General features: G+C 42.6%; 1 protein-coding gene across 4 annotated transcripts in view; it reads left to right on the top strand.

The window, feature by feature from the left end:
- The first annotated feature begins 15,476 nt into the window (after nt 1-15,476).
- Nucleotides 15,477-20,326, top strand: part of IRF2 (interferon regulatory factor 2) — a 149,751-nt gene continuing 144,901 nt past the window's right edge. For 3 of the 4 annotated variants that reach the window (XM_043971937.1, XM_043971938.1, XM_043971939.1), the window contains exon 1: nt 15,478-15,724. The gene's annotated coding sequence lies outside the window, so the exon portion shown is untranslated. Of the gene's footprint in view, nt 15,725-20,326 lie in introns of all 4 variants that reach the window. The other variant, XM_043971940.1, reaches the window with a different exon arrangement.

Here is a 20,326-nt window from a genome sequence, read left to right as displayed (position 1 = left end):
TCTAGAGTTGGAGTAGCAGCCTGAACTCCCATTCTACTCTTCCTCCCACTGTTGACTTCCAGCAATGAACTACTCAGTTCCCTTTAGCTACGTAACCCTAATTAGCTTTTATTTTGAAGCTAGAGCAAGCATGAAAGTACAAACATTTCCTGTTCTCCTTGCCCTACCCACTCCAACATTTCAGGGGGTATACTATCCTTTCTGTCACCTTGGTCTCTGGGGAGGGTGAGCTAAACTTAGTGTTGTTTCTACATAGCATTGGGCCCACCAAGTTCATGTCCTGAGACAGCACTGCTGGATACGCCACCAGATAGTTGAATCCTTTCTAGTTGGAACTTTAAAGCTGGGCCAGCTGTCTGTAAAATCCAGTATGAACCCCATTCCTGGATCTCCTGACCTTTCAGAACACAAAGTCATATCTTTCAATATCCTTCACCAAAAATTAAAGAGGGAATGCTGGGGTAAAGAACTGTGTGTTGATCTCAAATGTTCTAAGGTCTCTCATTCTACAACAAAATGTCTCTTCTCTCACTAGAAGGCTGTCAGAAACTTTTGGAAGGAGATATTCTGGTGACTAGCTCTTTTGGATTGTACCCCGGTTCTGGCCATCCAATCATAACTAACCAAAGAACCCTCCCTAGGGAGGGCAAATCAATCTAAAATCATTAAGTGCCTACTATGCACCATGCACTGGAATAAGAGCTGGGAATACAAATGGAAAGAATGTTAAGGGTGTACAAACAAGATGAATTCTTTGGTTCCCTTCTAGAGCTGGATTGAGAGAAATTAGTGGGGCAGCTAGGTGGCGCAGTGGATAAAGCCCTGGCCCTGGATTCAGGAGTACCTGAGTTCAAATCTGGCCTCAGACACTTGACACTTACTAGCTGTGTGACCCTGGGCAAGTCACTTGACCCCCATTGCCCCGCAAAAAAAAAAAAAGAAAAAAAGAGAGAAATTAGTATTTCTCTCTTGGATTTAATAATTAGTTATTGAATTAGGGCTAAGGTTTTTCCCCTTTTCTATTTCCTTATCCATAAATCAACTGTTGTAGGAAATTTTGAGAAAAATTGAACCAACCTGGGGCAGCTAGATGGTGCAGTGGATAGAGCACCGGCCCTGGATTCAGGAGGACCTGAGTTCAAATCTGGCCTCAGACACTTGACACTTACTAGCTGTGTGACCCTGGGCAAGTCACTTAACCCCAACTGCCTCACGAACAAAACAAAACAAAATGAAAAAACAACTGAACCAACTGGCTGAGAGAACTGGTAAGTCCCTATTCATTGGGTTTTGTCAGACAGGTCTGGGGTAGAAGTGAATTTCCTTTTTGATATATATATATATATTGATAAGTCTCTTTGATTAAGACTTGGGTGATCCAAGTCACATACCCCTCAAGACCCTCATTAGAAAGAGTCCACATCTCATTATAATATTGATTCTCTCATTAATTGTTATCCAGCAATCACCCACTCTTCCAAGGGCATATAAACTTTGAGTTCACCACCATGAGGGGATGTTGGCGTTCAAGAGTGTTACTGACCCTTTTATTGGTAAAATGCTAGCATTATTAATAAATTGATTAATTATACAGAAATGTCTCTTGACTTTTTAAAATGTCATAAGATGTATTATTTTTATGATTTCTCCCATACACTTTGATACCCAGATACTGGGCCTCTTGCCTAAGGACCTTGCCAAGGGTCAAAGATTCAAGCAGTAAGACTTCTTGTTTCCAGGACCCTGTCTAAGAGTAGTGTTTCTGGTACCAGACTCAACCAGGAGCCAAGCACACTTCACAATGCAAAGAATTCTCCAACTTTACAACATCTCTTGCCATCTTGGGATGAAGCAAAGGAATTTGTGTTGGAGAGCTAGTCACTAGGTATTTACATACAGATCCTGTACTCAGTTGTCTTTTGTTGATGTTTGAAGTCTTACTCTTGGACTGATCATTTTGCTTGTAACATTTTGCTTAGCCAACTGGTTGAGCAAACAGGTTAGCCACACCTTGGAGGACTTTAAATAACTGAATGAATTTCAGCAATTCAAGTTTCAATTGTAGAATTGAAGTGTCCAAGTTTGGGATTACCTTGTAGAGAAGATAGGGATGAGGAAGCGAAGAGACTTTCCATCTTTTCTCCTAACCCTGCCACCATTGGACATGTTATTGAAGCAACTGGACAAGAGGAAATGCCTCTACCTAGGAGCATAGACACACCCAAAGATTGTCATTGATACAGAGAGATACTCACCTACTCACCTGAGGGAGGAAGCAGTTTCAGGGAGTGTGTTGCCTTATAGCAGAGAAAAGTGATACTATGGATTCAAAAAAGCAGCACATCTGGGAGCCGAATTTGGTGTCCTGCCCGGCAGAGATGCTGCGTCCAAAGGGATCAGTGTAAGGGCATTACAAAGAACAAAAGGACTTCTGAGCTGAGCCATACAAAGAGTTGTGAGTTATCCTTTGCCAGCAGTGTATCCTTTAAGCTGGAACCGATTCTTCCAGATGTTGGGCTTGCTTCTAGGGTAGAGAGCACCCCACCTTAAGCCTTGTTAGCAATTGCAAACTCTCATTTTAATGGTGGTGGATTCCTGAGTGGCAGAAAAGGCCATAGCAGACTTCAACATAGTTTTCAGGGCCTTCCATGCCTCATGTTTACATGTTCCTTTTTGAAAATCAGAACATTGTTTTAATATTTCCATTCATTGGGCTTTGCTGCTATTCCCCACAACTGGAAAAAACCCACCAAGAACAGTTCAACATCTGCAAATTATCTAAAGGAAGTTCATTGTGGCAGAGTCTCTTGATGCTGTTGTTACCTTATCAGCTCCTCACCTATATTGCAATTTTCATTAATTATTAACTATTTTTATATATAACTATCCTGCCCAGGGTGAAAACTTGCTTCCCAGGGAGGAGCTGAAACCCTTTCATACTAAAATGTGCATTAAATTCGACCTGATATAACCATAGGGCAAGTCACCTCAGTTCTTTGAGTCTTGGCTGTTTTATTTTAAAAAATGAGGACAATGCCTGTAGTATAATAGGGATAATGATAGTACCTACCTCCCAGAGTTGTTGTGAGGGTCAGAGATAAGATTTGTAAAGCCCTTAACATAATGCCTGGGACATGGCAAGTGTTTAATACCTGGGGTTTTTTTTTCCCCTGAAGTGCTTTACAAACCTCAAAACATCATATAAATGCATTATTTTAATGCAACTAATATTTTTAAGCATCTACTTTAAGTATACTCTACTTGGTGCTGGGGACGTTATACTTCTTTAATACTTAAATAAGCATGTGAGTCCACTCATAATAATGGCTAACATTTATATAGCACTCATTCCATGCAGGTAATCTCATAGCCTTCTCATTGTTTCCAACTTCTATGAATGCTTTTTTTTTCTTTTTTTATTCTTCTTTCTTTATTTTTTTGTTACAATTTGAGTTCTGAGCTCTCTCCTTCCCTCCTAACCCTGCACTGGAGAAGGCCAACATTTGTTGGCCAACACAGACAGGTATATGAAACCATATAATATATTTTTCCATATATTATTTCTTTCTTTGGTAATGGAAAGAATTTTCCTCTTTAAGTCCTTCATGGTTGATTTGGTTGTTTTGTTGTTGTTGTTGTTGTTGTTGTTGTTTTTGCTGCAGGGCAATGAGGGTTAAATGACTTGCCCAGAGTCACACAGCTTTTAGAACCCAGGTACTCCTGAATCCAGGGTCAGTGCTTTATCTACTGTGCTGCCTAGGTGCCCCCTAGTCCAACAATTCTTATGTTATCCCTCCTTGATGTACTTTCCAGGTCTGTTGTTTTTCTTTTTTTTTTTTCTTTTTGCAGGGCAATGAGGGTTGTGACTTGCCCAGGATCACACAGCTAGTAAGTGTCAAATGTCTGAGGCCAGATTTGAACTCAGGTACTCCTGAATCCAGGGCTGGTGCTTTATCCACTGTGCCACCTAGCTGACCCCAGGTCTGTTGTTTTGCTAATGAGATACTAGCTATTTTGTGTTCTCTTCTATTTTTCATTCTTCTGATTTTGTTTTATTTACTGATGTTTTGTGAAGTCATTAGTGTTCCCTTGCCCAATTCTAATTTTTAAGTAGTTCTTTTCTTCAGTAAGTTTTTGGATCTCCTTCCCTAATTGGTTGACTTTCTTTTCATAATTGTCTTGATTTTCTTGTGTTATTCTGATTTCTTTACCCAATTTTCCCTCTACCTCTTTTATTTGACTTTTAAAATCCTTTTAAAGCTTTTAAATCCATTAAAATCTCTTCCAATAACTCTTTTGGGGCCTGTGACCATGAAAAAAAATCATTTGAAGCTTTACAAGTAACTATTTTGACTTGTCTTGTTCTGAGTTAGAACCCAGATTTTCTCTATCACTATAGTAATTATCTATGGTCAGATTTCTTTCTCTGTTGTTTACTCATTTTTAAACAATGGCCTACTTCTTGGCTATTAAGTTTATGTTATAGTTGGGCTCTGCTCCCAGTGTGTGTGGGATAATGTCTCAAGTTTCAGGATTTTTAATGCTATTATTTTTAGAGCTCTATCTTGGGGTCTTTCACCCTTTTGGTTCTTCCAATGTGCTACAATCCAAGGCCAGGTGTGGTCACCACTCTTCTGACTCACACTTTGATCTAAGAGTGACCTCACCTACTTCTTTCTGCCCCTGAGCTATGACCAAAGACCCCAGCATGGCTGCTACAACAAACACTCCTATCCTCTGTGGCCCTTCTGACCGCTGCAAGTGTCAGCTCACTCCTCTGCCCTAGAAGTGAAACCAGGGACTCCTCTCTCCTAGGAGTGACCACAACAAACAGGGCCTTTGCCTCTCTCTGAATGTTCTCACTGATGTGTGTTCATTCCTCCAGCACCCAGCCACAGCCTGAGACTATGCCTGACCAATTCCCCTGAGCTCTGTGTCCAACAGAGGTCTCCCTGCCCACAATCATCGCCTGATTACTGCTGGACCCCAGTTTCGATGAAACTTTTCAAAGCATCAGCTGCTCCTGACACAGCTACCACTCCCCCCCGCCCCGGCCCCCCAGCTTCTTGCTGTTTGTTGAAGGTATATTCACTTCACTCCTCTCCAGACCATCACCCAGGTAGACCAGATCTTTCCCAACATCCTCCCTAGTTGTCTTAATCTGGATGACCACTTTATCCCAATTTTTAATTATTTCTGCCATTCGAAAATTCACTTTGAAGCATTATTCTAAGTTATTTTGAGGGAAATTTGGGGGAGCTGGGTAATTTTATGCCTTATTCCACCATCTTCCCACAGTTCCCTCCTCCTACCTGTTTACATTCTCTATGCATGTTTTTCCATAGATAATTCATAGAACCACCCCCTGTCCCTATCCTAAATACAGACAGTTATATTTTTACCTAAGTGGACCATTCTGAAGACTTCTAAGTAAAGAGATTTTTAAGAAATGCCAATGTGGCTGTGGAGGTGGGGGAGGGAGGCAGGAAGGAAGGGGACCATGTGCCTGTGGAGGGAGGGGGCCAGGGACAGAGAAGTGAGAGCAGGAGGAGGAACACAATGGGGGCTGGGGCCAGCCATGTCGGGGCCTGGCCAGAACAGAGAAGAAGAACACTTGGGGAGCAGGCAGACACGTGGGAACCAGCCACGGAAACTGTCTGCAGTGGTAATTTGCAAGGCAAGACAAAGGTGATGAGCATTTATTAAATGCTTCCTATGTGCCAGGCTCTGTGCTAGATCCCAGGGATAGAAAGTAAACAACTGTGCACATTGGTGAAATCCAGAGAGAGACAGAAACACAGCTGGGAGGGAAAGGAAACATGGCCAGTCTGGTCTTATCCCCCAGCTAAAGGCCTTGGAAGGAAGACACAAATGGGAGATGGCGGGTGTTGGAGGGAGAAGATGCTCCCCAGTGGGAAGACTCCAAATGCTGAAGTTCTAGGGTAAAAAGGTAATTGAGCTTTGACAGTGAAGTGCAGAGAGAGTTAAAAGCATAGCAGGGAGGGGAATGGAAGCATCTCCAGCTTGGGCCAGTCACTAAAATGAAGGCCCTGGAAAGAACTTACCAGTGGGAGAAGGGGCCAGCATGGTGGAGGGAGGCTATGGGACTTAGAAAAAAAAATCAGATGAATGAATAAAGCATCAGGTCTTTTATTATATCTTTAATCCATAGATTTACTGAAGTAAAAGGGGGAGGGGGAGAAGGAGACGGAGACGGGAGGAGAGACAACAGTGGCAAAGACAGAAAGATTCATTAACTCAGTTATTGAGACTTTGAATGTGTTGGCCTTCAAAGGCAGAAGGGGGCTCATCAGTGGCACTTTAGGGAGGCTGCTTTTGGACTGAACACCCAACTCCCCAAAGCTCTATTTATTTCTCAGTTTTTGTGTGGGTTGCTTGGATTGCAATCACCTTAACTTTGGGCCAGCTCCCTGAGACAGCTTAAGTTCATGGGTTTTATAGGGAGGGGGCAGATTCTTGCTTAGGCAAATTTGTTTGGTTCCCCATTTCTGGAATCACAGACAGAGAGGCACTACTGGTTAGGGGGAGGTCCTGCTGAATCAAAGAGGAAGTACAAGTATGAGGCAAGGCAGGGCCTGGCAGGGTGTGGGCATTAGGAAAAGTAGGCATTTCCAGTGTCTAGAGGAGAAGCAGCCTGTCTTATGTGAAACTCTGGGGATCAGAGAAGTCTATAGGCTGTACCCCTTTTTGGATTACTATATGACCTATTTTGGGGGTGGTTTTCCTCTAGGAAAGGCAATGTAGTGGATAGGGTATAGGACCTGGAACCAGGAAATCCTGGGTTCAAATCCTGCTATGGATCCTTACAAATTATATCACTGTGGGAAAGTCACGTGGCCTCTCTGGCCCCAGTTTTCTCAGCTGTAAAATAAGTGGGTTGGACTCGGTGGTCCCTTCTGTCCCTTGATACCACAATCTTATGAACTTTGTATATTTTGTGGGTGCCAGCTGTTTTTTTTTTTTTTATCTCTCACTCTTGCCACAGGACTGGCCCACACCCTCTTTCTGATGAGCCATTTCCTCAGTGCTATCCCTAATGCTATTTTTTGGATAGAGGTCACCCTTAGAAATATGCTGTGGTCTTCCTGTGCTCACCATGCCTCTCTCCTTTTGGGTCACTGAAACTTGGATTCCTCAGATGTTATTATGTTATGTGATTTACAACTGTGGGAGCATCATGGGGAGAATGTTCGAGTTGGAGAGATGGATCTTTCCCCCAGGGAACCATTTAGGATGACTAAAAGCACAGTGTAATTTCCCAACTGCAAGCCAGCCCAGTCTTCCTCCTATTCAATTCTGGGCTCAACCTGTTGTCTTTTTGCTGGGGATACAAAGATGGAAAAATAACAATTTCTGTAAATAGCTGATCATTAACAACTTAAGATACTGTTTTACTCAAGGGGATTTACATTCCCAGGGGTACAAAACATTTAAGTCACAGGCTCTTAACCTTTTTCATGTCGTGAACTCCCTTAATAATCTTCTGAAGCCTACATCCATGTTTTTTTTAATGCATAAAATAAAATACATAAAGGAAACCAATTACATTAAAATAAAAGGACATCCCCCCTCAAAGGAGGCCATGTACCCCAGGCTAAGAATTCTAGCCTTAAAGGAAAAAAAGTTCCTAAGAAAAATTGCAAGTAAACAGGTTGGGATTTGGTGGGGGTGTGGGGGGGAATTGAGGGGGAAGGAGAAGGGGAGACCTTACCTTGCCCTCTCCTAGATCCTCAGTGCTATCATGCTGTATGTTTTTCTTTTTACAGGGAGATCTGAGAAACTAATTCACACTAACATGTTAATGACCTAGGGTATTAATCTTAGGAATGTTTTCATTTTAAAAAGAGGACTGGGGCAGCTAGATGGCACAGTGGTTAAAGCACCGGCCCTGGATTCAGGAGTACCTGAGTTCAAATCCGGCCTCAGACACTTAACACTTACTAGCTGTGTGACCCTGGGCAAGTCACTTAACCCCCATTGCCCCGCAAAAAAAAAAAAAAAAAAAAAAGAGGACTGACAGGATAGAGAACAATGATAATGCAAAAGATTGAATCTCTAGTAGTGGGACTTATAGGTCCTGTGGGAGGGATATTTTTGAGGATTTTCTGGCCTCCCTAAGATCACTTCATGGCAAATGGAGTAAGAATTAGCCCAGGTAGTCTATCTCTAGAGCAAGCAAGTCCTGCAGAATGCTGTGAGTAAAATAAAGTGGGGTTAATTGATTGGAGGTTCTGTAGGAACTGTGAAATCCAGGCAAGAGTTACTGATTTCCTTGGGCTTCATTGGCCAAGGGGAAATTAGAAAAAACAAACAAACACCTTGCTTCCTTCTTGGGGGCTATAAGTAGAGTGGAACTAGAAAGAGAACAAAGACTTTTCTTCTTGTATATCCAGGGAAAACAGAGTCTGGCACAGAAATGGCTTATGGCATCTGCGTAACTGGACAGATTTTTCAGAACCAAGGGACATAGAAGTGGAATTTATCTCCTACTCTAGACAATATAGGATGCAGACTTTTGTATACCTGTAATTTCCTCTCAGTTTATATAATTCCCGACCTTGTTAATACTTGTGCCATTACAAAGTAATCTGTATTGCACTCAAGGCAACTGTTGTGTGCATGCTGTGTGTTTGTGTGTGTGTATTGATGGTGTTGGTGGTTGTGTTTTCCTTCATGCCCTTACCTTATCTGTGAGCAGGTTGTTTCCCCCAGGAGAATACAACATCTTTGAGGAGAAGAGCTATTTCATTTTTGCCTTTGTATGTATTTAGTTATATTCATGTTTGTCTCTCTGGATTATTTGAGCTATATCTAGTACAGTGCCCAGCGCATAGTAGGTACTTAATAAATACCTCCTGTTGTTTTGTCCTTTTTTTGTTGTTGTTGCTGTTGAGGCAGTTGGGGTTAAGTGACTTGCCCAGGGTCACACAGCTAGTAAGTGTTAAGTGTCTGAGGCCGCATTTGAACTCAGGTCCTCCTGACTCTAGGGCCGGTGCTCTATCCACTGCGCCACCTAGCTGCCCCTGTCCTTCATTTTTGAAGAGGACAATGACATCATGGGGTGATATCTTAACCCATGCATGATTTGGATTTAAGTGAGGGAGAGTTGCCAAAGTCATCAGCCTCTCTCTCACTTCCAGAGTCATCCAGGTCCAGTGGCAGGATAAAAGTCCAAATAACTGGTGACGGCCCAGGGTGTAGTGGTTGACCTCGGTGTCTTCAATGTCTGATCAAGCTCTAAGTACTCCACAGCTCCTGCTTCAGCTGCCTTCATGGCTGGTGGAACAAATTGTTCTTCTCTGCCCATTGGGGGGGGAAGTCTTCACATCTGCCCAACTCACCCAAAGGTGTGAGATCTGTGGGTTACCCTCAGCCTGGTTAAGCTCATCTACTGGGACAGTTCGCTGGGTGTGGCCACTGTGCATGTTACAATTTCTTGGAGCCACAGGTGAGAGGTAGGTGGCAGGTGGGCACCAAAGGTGGATGAGCAGCCCCCAAAAGGGCTCAGCAAGCCTTCACACCTGACATTCTAGTCCTCCAAGAATACCCTATAAATCCCATGGCATTAAATACTTATTGACTGACTCTATGTCTTGTATGCATTTATTTTCATGTTTGTCTTTTCCATGAGTTTGAGGGCAGGGATTATTTTTGTCTTTCTCTTTCTCTCCAGGGTCTGTCCCTGAGCACCAGAAAGCTCCTAATAAATGGTTGTTGATTAATTGATTTTACATATGAAGAAACCTTGCCTTAGAGAGGTCACACGACTTGCCTATCTATGGTACCAGAACTGGCAAGTGGAAACAGCTAGTATGAGTTGGAATTGATACAATGCTCTTGCTCCTCCACTGCTTGCCCCTCAGCCTTCTCAGTGATGAGCAATACTGTAGCAACAAAGAGTGCAGAACTCACATTGTTTCACTCTCTTCCTGTACTGCCAAACAGACACTTTCTTGTCTTTTAGTTAAGTTTATTTTGTATGGTTTTTTCCCATTAGTTGTTTGTTAATATTGAAAATTGTTTTCATAAAGATTCTATTATTCTACCTTTACTAAAGTTACATTCCAGTGGCTCTTAAGGGCTGGGATGGCAGTGTAAAGTTCTTACCAGGCTGGAAAGGCTTCAAGTACTGGCTATCCAACAGACTGTCTATTGTGTAAAGGTACCAGCTAGGTGGCATAGTGGACAGAGTCCTGGACCTGGAATCAGGAAGACCTGAGTTCAAATCCAGCCTGGTACAGTTACTAGTTGTGTGACCCTGGGCAAATCATTTGATCCTGTTTACCTCATTTTCCTCATCTGTAAAATGAGCTGGAGAAGGAAATGGCAAACCTCTCCAGTATCTTTGCCAAGAAAACTGCAAATGGGGTCATGAAGAATAGGGCATGACCTGAAAACAACTGAATAACAATAAGCACCAATAGCAGTTGGAGATGAAAAAGAAAAGGTCTATGAAGAATTTGACAAGGGTGTTCTAAGCTATGTCAACACATGACTTCAATGTTAAACTGGTTTGAGGAGGTCAGTGCAAGATATCTTGGAAAATTTATTTCAGGATGAAAGCAGACAAAAGCCAAAGATTTGTAGGCTAATGTCTATGTCACGAATACTTTTTGCAAAAAGAAAATTAAAAATCACTGGTTGCAATGACATAAAAAAATGAAATTGAGTATGTGCCAATAGTAAACATAAACATAGCAGTCATTTCAAAATCCTATGTGTGTGCAGATTATCAGATGGTTAGAGAACAGGTTCAGGTAAGTGGCCTTATTAAAAGAAAGGCTAAAGAGAAGAAAATATGTTTCTAATTCTAGTAGTTTCAACCCAAACAAGGCATCAACTGAAAAAATGGGAAATGGACAAAAGTAAAGGTTAAGAACCCTTCTGTCCTTTTGTAGAAGTTAAATGCATACAAAACACTGACCATGTGGTAGATACTGAAAGCATTGAGCAGTCACCTCATCCAGAAAACATTGATTCTCCTTGCCAAAGGGGAGTACATTGGCAGTCAAGAGCAACACTAATTTTGAATACAAGCTCATTTGTAAAACATTACTGAGGACTAAAGAACAGTAGCATGGTTCTCTCTCTCTCTCTCTCTCTCTCTCTCTCTTACAAACACACACACACACACACACACACACACACACACACACACACACTCACTCCTGAAAAGTAGTCTGAGGTAACAATAAATGAATGAAAGAAAAATTCTTAAACACCTACTATGTGTCAAGCACTGTCCAGTTAGCTGGGGAATAAAAGGAGAAAAACTGACACATGCCTTGTTTTCAAGGAGTTCATGTTGAATATAAAAGAAAGTTCAGCTGTAGAGCAGATGGAAAAAGTGCAGCAAACTCTGAAGGTAGCACTATTGAGAAGGGAAAGCCCAAAGATCCATAGGTTACATAAGGAGTTAAGTCCACAGTATCAGAGGACGTATTGCAGGAACTAAGTTTTAGAGGATTTCAGGAGGTAGTGGCAAAGCCGATGGTAAGGCCTGGAAATCCTCCATCTCCTTAGAAGAATGGGAGCTAGATTTGAGCTATGGCTAAGTCAAGCTAACCCCAGAAGTGAATTCAGAAGAAAAACATACTGTTCTAAAAAGGAGATTTGTTGGCATTTTAATAGTGATAAGTCACGCTTAGACAATCTTTTTTTCTTCTTTTTCTTTTTTTGGTGAAGCAATTGGAGTTAAGTAACTTGCCCAGGATCACACAGATAGTAATTGTTAAGTGTCTGAGGCCAGATTTAAACTCAGGTCCTCCTGAATCCAGGGCCCGTGCTCTATCCACTGCACCACCTAACTGCTCCACTTAGACAATCTTTTATTCTCATAGGCAACGATGATGTAACACAGTTGTACCCTACCACCTTAGTACCTGATGCACTTAGTCAAGTAGGTGGCAATGGTAATTTAAGAACATGAAATCAGGTTGAGTGGCTGGAACTGACCAAATATATACAGAAGAAAACTGTGCTGAGATGATTTAATTTAAAAATCACTCAGGGATCACTTCTTAAGATACCTCAAAAAAGGAAAAGAATGAATCCAAAAGAAGCCGAAGATCACAGACAGTACTTTGAATGACAAAGTAAGGCAACTGAGAAGGCTTAGTAACTACTGATACTTCTCATCTTTATAAAACTTTTCCTTCTTCTCCCTCCCCGTTTTTCCTTTTATTTATTTAAAAATATTTTCAATGCCTTGTGTCTTTACATTGAAGTCATTTCTTAATTTTTTTTCTTTTAATCAGCTCATTGAAGTAATTTAAACCTCTTACCTATTCCCTCTCAGTGACATCTGAAGAGATATATGATATTCTGACCCAGGAGTTTTCTACTTCTCTGATATAAAGGGGAGATAGACTTCTTCTGTTCCTTGAGACCTTCACATTTTTTGTAATCTACTCAGACTTTAACTTTCAGTCATCTTTTCATTTATATTTTTGTAGTCGTGTATTTCGTCCTTTTGGTTCTGCTTATTTCACTCTGTCAGTTCATGAAAACCTTTCCATGTTTCTCTGAATTCTTTCTATTAATAATTTTCTTACTGCATGACAATATTCTATTATTCCATATACTATAGGTGGCTTCTCACCCCAGCTATTCTCCAATTCATGGGCACTGACTTTGTTTATAGTTCTTTGTTACTACAAAGAGTGCTATTAGGAATATTTTGGTATATATTGGAGCTTTCTTTCTATCTTTGACTTCCTTCAAATATGTTCAATTGTGGAATTGCTGGGACAAAGGAAGAGACAATTTAACTACTTTTCTTGCATAATTCCATACTGAGATCCAGACCGATGGTACCAATTCTATAGTGGCTAGTCTATTCTTCCATCTGTATAAAATCTTCATAAGAATAGGCTATACTATGTATTGGGAGTACTTTCATTGAAAACATTAGCCGGGAACAGACTTTTGTGGAAAATTTTCTACAGCAGAACACATCTTTACAGTCGTACAATAGGCTGAGATATAGCAAATATAAGATCCCACAAGTTTATTTGTTTATCAATTTTAAGAAAGCATTTGACTCAGCAAAGTAAATATGACCTGGACAAGGTGTCTCCCGTGGTTACATAATAATAATAATAATAATAAAAATCTCTATGATAGATATAACTACAAAGATGACTTTGTTCAGTGAATCACTTAATATTTAGATCAACTGATTATCAGACAGGGAAAAGCATGTTTGTCTACATTGTCTGCCAGTGTCTTGGAGCATAGCATCATACATGAAAAGTGCTTGCTTTGGAGTCAGTTCAAATTCTGACTAAGATACTTTCTAACTATGTCAATGTGAGAAAGTCATTTAACTGCTCTCAGCCTCAGTTTCCTCATTTGTAAAATGGGGATAATAACATCTTCCTTACAAGGTTTCTGGGATCATCAAATGAATTAATAGAATAAAACATGTTGCAAACCTGAAAGTATTTCATACATTTGAGTTATTATTTTTATTATTAGTCCCAAACGGGATTCTCTTTTGATAGTGAGGTTGTTCAAATCCTCCTATTTGCACTGCAAATTGCATTGAGTTCTGGAACATTACAAAGCCTGTCAGTAAAATTAACAGGATAGTGAAAAGAAATGGTCTTACCATCCACACTAGGGGAACAGATGGTAGAAAAAACTGCCCAAACTATGACTTGTAGCTAGTTCAGTAGTTCATCATATAACTCCATTACTGGGTAAAAATAATAATGATAATAGCTAGCATTTATATAGTACCTTAAGTATTGCAAAGTGCTTTACATGTTATTTTATGCTCACAACAACCTGTGAGATAGGTGCTATTATCTCCATTTTACAGAGGAAGAAACTGGGATGCTGAGATATTAAATGACTTGTCCAAGGTTCATACAAGTAGTGTCTAAGGCAGAATTTGAACTCGGGTCTTCCTGACTCCAAGCCCAGTGCTCTCTGCATAGTGCCACCTAGCTTTCAGAATAGATCTTGGACAGCTCCTATGGTTGGTTGGACATTGAGTTAAGCTGAGAACAATGTGGGTAAAGGAGATCTTAGAGCTATGGAACACGAGTGTGAAGTGTCCCCAGAGGCCAATCCCATCACTTTACAGATGAAGAAATTGAGTCTCAGGGAGCTTAAGGGATTTGCCCAAATTCACACAGGTAGCTAGCAACACAGGATGTGAAACAAGATCCTCTGACGTTAGTCGTGCTCAGGGCTGCCCCCTTGAATTGCAAAGTGCTTTCATTGATTCCAAACTACTCGGTGCTACAAAAAGCCCATTATCTCCACGCCAAAATCCTTCAGGAGTTGCTTTAAGACTGCAAACCACAAAGGAGTGCCTTGAGCATTGAAGAATCAGTAAGTGAAAAGGCAAGGGAAAGAAGGTGCTAGATGGTGCAGTGCATAGAGTGCCGGGTTTGGAGTCAGAAAGAGCCATCTTCCAGAGTTCAAATCTGGCTTCAGACGCTTACTAGTTGTGTGACCCCAGGCAAGTCACTTCACCCTGTTTACCTCAGTTTCCTCATCTGTAAAATGAGCTGAAGAAGGAAATGGCAAACTACTCCAGTATCTTTGCCAAGAAAACTCCAAATGGGGTCATGAAGAGTCAGACTGAAAACAGCAACAAAATGTTTACATAACCTAATAACTAGATATAAAAGGCGATTTGCTGCCAGAAATAGTTTAAAAGACGCTAAAAAAAGACATATCCACATGGGAAAGTAGGTGTATTCACTGGTCAGTAGCAAGCATGAGAGAAAAGAAATGCACAGCTCAAATGGTAGGTAGACTGGTACCCCAGGAGATACGAAAGGAACCATTCAGTAGGAAGAATCCCAGGAAGGGTTTATGGGAAAAGATGGATTAGAATCCACAGGAAAAGCAAGCCTGGAACTGCTACTGTTCTCCACGGTTGGAGTAACCATCCACCAAATACTAAAGTACCTACTCTTTTTAAACAGAAATCAAACCCCAAATATTCTCACCAGATACAATAGCCCTTAGTCTCCCCTAAGCCCCACCCAGATCGCCCTCTCCCCCAAATTACCCTCTTCTCAAACCTTGTCACTTCAGCTAGGGAGGGAGGTGCCGGGTAGTTTCTGTCACTGCTTCTTGACTGTGGCCTGAATGGAAACCTCTTGAGTTCCCTCCCCCTCGCGTGTGTGTGTGTGTGTGTGTGTGTGTGTATGTGTGCTCGCGCGCGCACCGTGCAAAGGCAAAGCCGACCCACGAACAGTTGCAGGTTGGAAGGAAGTGAAAATGAAATTGACTTTTCTGAGAAATGATGAAAGCAGCCCTGTGGGCCAATGAGAGGCGATGGCAAACTTCCGCACCTCTCCCAGCGCCGACTGACTTCCACCCTCTTCCTCCTCCCCTCCCCCGTCCCAACCCCCTTCTCCCCACCTACCCGATTGCACAAGGCGAAACAAACAGGGCCGAGGAGGAAGGGCGGAGGGAGGAGGGCGGAGAGAGGAGAGAGGAGGAAGGAGGAGGGAAGAGGGGGATTTCCAGCCTCTGCTCTTTGCAGTTTCCTCTCCTTGTTTTGCTTTCGATCTGGACTGTTCTCAGGCAAGCCGAGGGAGTAACTTTTAGTTTTGCTCCTGCGATTATTTCCACTGACGGGTTTTCATTTTCCATTTTTACACAACCCTAGCAACACTTTAACCGTGCAGGAATTACACGGGTAGCGTTGAACAAGCAAGCACACAGTGTGAGAGAGGTAACAATTATTTATTTATTTTCCAAATAATGGTTGTGTCTCTTTGCGAGGGGTTGTCTCTCTATGTGTGCTGGTGTGTTTGGGGGGTTCTCGCAGGGGGTATGCCTATGAAGACATATCCGTGGGTCTCTGTGTCCTCTGTGTGTGTTTATGGGGCGGGGGAGGAGGTTGACACAATGTTCTCCTGGCAGGAGATGCCCTGGCCCCGGAATAATCGTCTCGAAGGTGGATCCTCTGCAGTTTAGGGGAAGCTGCTGCCACTGCAGTCGCTCTCTGGGCTGCTTGGTGGAGGAAGCGGAGGAGGAGGAGGAAAAAGAGGAGGAGGTTGGAGGTGGTGGTGTTGGTTTAATTTCACTTTTGGATTTGTAGACGCCGAGAGGTGACTCCTTGGACACGGAGGTTGAGCCGCGCGTCCCAGCCTGTCGTCCCCGCCGTGGGGTTGTGGCCTTGGACCGGGGCCATGCCGATGATCACATCTGTCGGGGCTGCCCCGGAGGCTCCGGGCGCCCTCCCCAGGCCTGGGCACCGCTGCGAGCCAGGCAGGGAGAGGACGAGCCCGCCGGAGGGGCTCGTGCTGGGCCTCTGCTCTCCCGGCTCCCGGGGAGAGGACACCGCGTCCTTCCCCCCAGGCCCTGCCCTCGGGCTCGGGGGTCAGCCTGGACCCGGTTCGAGTGCCTGAGCGGCGAGGGGGGTGGGGGGGGGCTCGGCCTGCAGGCCCCCGGGACGCAGGGGAGGCGAGGTGCGCCTGGGGCTAGGCCCGGCCGCGCGCGTGGGGCGCAGCCAGCCCGGTGCCCAGGAACCGCAGCAGGGACAGGCCCCGGCTGCCCCAGGGACGCGGGTGCGGGGGACATGACATTGGCCCCGCACACGCGCGGGGAGACGCGCTGGTTACCCCAGAACCGCCGCCGCTTCTCCCCGGCTTGCCGGGGAGCTGCTCCTGGGCCCGCTCACTCCCAGCCGGCTCGGAGTGACGGCCCCTAGGGCCAATGGCGGGCCAGCGCCGAGGCCGGGCCAGAGGAGCCGGCCGAGCTCGGCGAGGGAGCAGGGTGTTCATCAGCTGCCCCCAGGCATGGGACACCTGGCGGCCAGACTGGAGCTTGCTTGGGTGGGGGGGTAGGGGGCACTGCCCAGCCCGCTGCCCCTGCCCTAGTTCCAGCATGAGAAGAGAGAGCCTTTCTCCAAATTTAACCCTGTGTGCTCAGCTCTTCCTCCTCCCCGGGGCGGCCCTAGGGCTGCTGGAGGTGGGGAGGGGGGAAGAAGAATTTCCCGTGCTTAAATGAAGCTCCATGGGTATAGGAAAGCAATGGCATTTCTAGCCTAATTAAGAGTGGCTCAGGCATTGGCTGGCTGCCTCTTCCTTCTGTAAGTGCCGATCAGATTGGATGTGCTTTTGATGAATGGCGAGCCAGGGTGGAGGACAGCTGGATTTCCTGTTGTTGATTTTCAGGAATTAGTAAGGTTGTGGTCAGGCTTTCAGTTATCCATTAATTTTCCTCGGAACCTACTGGTCTAATGCTTTGTTAATAATCACTGTCAACTTAAAAAAAAAAAAGGAATCCTATGACCTTGGAAAATCATAGGATTTTCGAATTCGAAGTGACCTGAGATAATTTCGTCCAGGGGATTCTTCTCCTGGGGTTCTTAGGTCACCCTTCCCCTTGGGAGATCCAGGATAGGAAGAAGTTACACCTTTAATTTCACTAACCTCTGACTGAATTTTTAGTATTTCCTCCAGTTTTGTAAAAGCTTTATTCTGAGAAAGGCTCTACCATATTGTCAAAAGAACTCCATGACACACCAAAAGGTTAAAGATTTTTTTTTTTTTTGCTGGTGATAAAACAGAGGATTTAGGGATTTTATACAACGACAGAAAGGAAGTAAGATCCAGAATTCCAGAACAAGGACAGTGCTTTTTAATCCTATGCTGAATATAAAGGTCTTCTGACTCCAGATTTATTGTTATATCTATTATCAGTGAATCAATAAGCATTTTAAAAATACCTATTTTGATCAGGTACCCGCTGGGGATACTCATGCACAAAACAAAACAAAAAAACCCAACCAACTTTAAGAAAAAAAAAAAAGCAAACATTCACGTGTTGGCTGCTGGAGATAAAAATACAATAAATGAAATTCCCCGCTTTCAAAGAATTTAGATTCTTTCATACTGCAACAGGCTTCCAGGGATGATAGAGGTTTAATTTGTATGAGTAATGATAATTCATCATTCAGTCGACTTGCATTTATTAAGCACCATGTCCCAGGCACTGTGCTGAGGTCTTGGGGTACAAATACAAGTGGAAAGTACACCCCTGCCCTCAGAGTGTGGACCTGGTAAAGACATTCAAAAAAGCAGAGGTCAAAGGGTGAGGGGAGGGAAAAGGCAGGGGTCAGATGTCAAGGGAGGGATGGACCATTTGGCCAAATCCAGAGAATAAAAGGATTCTATGGCTGGTCTGAGACCATTCCCCCAAATGGGAGAAAGCTGTAACAAATAGCAAAGAATGTTGCTCCAATAGACAAGTCAATTCAGCAAACTTTTTAATTTTTCTAAAGTCTACTAGGTGCAAGGCATTACAGAGGACAAAAAAAAGGAAATGATTCCTCCCCTCAAGGACCTTGCATTCCACTGGACATATGAAATAGTTTAAAAAATTTTTTTCTCTCTCTCTCTTTTTTTTTTTTTTTTTGCTTAGGGCAGTGGGGGTTTAAGTAATTTGCCCAGGGTCACGGAGTTAGTAAGTGTCAAGTATCTGAGACCGGATTTGAACTGAGGTACTACCTGAATCCAAGGCCGGTGCTTTATCCACTGCGCCACCTAGCTGCCCCCTTGAAATACTTTTCATTTGATAGTCAACATAAAGCATAGGGAGGGATTCTGGTGTGGTTGGAAGGTTGGCCTCTGGGTCAGGAACACCTGGGTTCAAGTGCTACCTCTGATGTATACCATAGACAAGTCAATTATCCTCCCAGTTCCCCAGGCAACTCTCTGGGACTGTTAAATTATAGATTCACACTGATGGAAGGAATTTCCACATTAGAATTCTCACAGGGATGAAATTCCATATCCACACACAAAAAAAGGGTGGGGTGGGGCATAAACTATCCAATTTCTGAATTCATTCAAATGTTGAGAGCTAGAAAAGTATCTTTAATATTCTATCTTCTGATTATTATTGTTATTCTAGGACAGAATCCTAGTTTAAAATTCACAGGTCCTACATAAAGATATTTGATAAGAAGCTAGGCTATTTCATATTTGATTTGTTTGCTCTTCCCTACCAACATTCTACTAACTGCCTGAAAGTGTGTATGTTATTTAATTGGGTGCTTTTTATTGTGAGCCCTTTGTTTGGAGACTGATCTCTTCAATTTTGAAAATTATTCCAACTCTTGGTTGAGCTAAATAAAGTGTGTGATTGACATGGAAAAAAAATGTGAACTGTCCAATTAAAAATGGTATCTTTTCATGTACTTCATGCATTTAACAAACATGGACCAATCAATGATTATGAACCTAGTTTCTTGTAAAGTCATGAAGGGAGAGGGAAAAACTGCCTGTTTGAGATATATGTGAGAGCTAATGTTTTTGGAGACACAGGCATTAAAGTTGGCTAAGTTTTAATAAACATTTAGCCATCTAAACCATGTCGAGTCTCCTACAATTCATTTCCATGAAAGTTTTCTTAAAATACATTTATGTTCCATTGAGGGCTACATTCGTTTCCAAACTGGATATGTTCACATTTAATTTTTAATTTACCTTTGTACCTTTTCTAAGAGGTTAAATCTTTACAACTTAAACTGATAATCTTAGGGAGAAAACCAGCTATTGATTTCAATGGCAAAGACCAGTGAATGATTATAACTTATAGCTTGGTTTGTTGTGCAAGAAGTTGAGTGCAAGGGGAGCCCTAGATATAGCATTATGTTTTCCTTTCCTTTTTTTTTTTTTTTTTGGTGGGGCAAATGAGGGTTAAGTGACTTGCCCAGGGTCAGAAGCTAGTCAAGTGTCTGAGGTTGGATTTGAACTCAGGTCCTCCTGAATCTAGGGCCAGTGCTTTATCCACTGCACCACCTAGCTGCCCCATAAATGTAGCATTATGTAATATATAATTGCTGTGATTTGTGTTGCTATGATAAGAACTTTTATATTAGAAGAAAATTGGATTTTGGTTTTCATTCTTAGGCTCAGAAGCAATAAAGAGATCATTCGATACTTCAGGGCTAACTTTAGAAATGCCAACATGATCATCCAGGTACACCTGAGGCAAACCGTGGCAGAAAATTGAGTTGTCACATTGAAATGACAGCAATTTGCACCAAGCCTACAGATTTCTGGTTCCTGAACAATGAAGTCATCATAAAAACTGTCCCCATTTTTCCTTGCTCTGTCATCTGAACTGCTTGGTTTAGTTGGTAAATATTATAAAGCATTACCACTAATTACAGATTAATATAAACTAACTTTCTCAGTTTTGGAGAGCTCAGCATTTGTTTTGCATTTATTTTTTCTTACTGCCCACTGGGTTTGGTTTCTTATTTAAAGGAAGCAATTGTTTAAATTCTTTTACTTTTTAAAGAATTCTATCAGCTATCCTT

This window comes from Dromiciops gliroides, chromosome 6, assembly GCF_019393635.1.
Source record: "Dromiciops gliroides isolate mDroGli1 chromosome 6, mDroGli1.pri, whole genome shotgun sequence".
Taxonomy (NCBI): Eukaryota; Metazoa; Chordata; class Mammalia; order Microbiotheria; family Microbiotheriidae; genus Dromiciops; species Dromiciops gliroides.
Note: the sequence above shows the minus strand (reverse complement) of the source record. Positions and strands in the feature narration are given on the sequence as shown.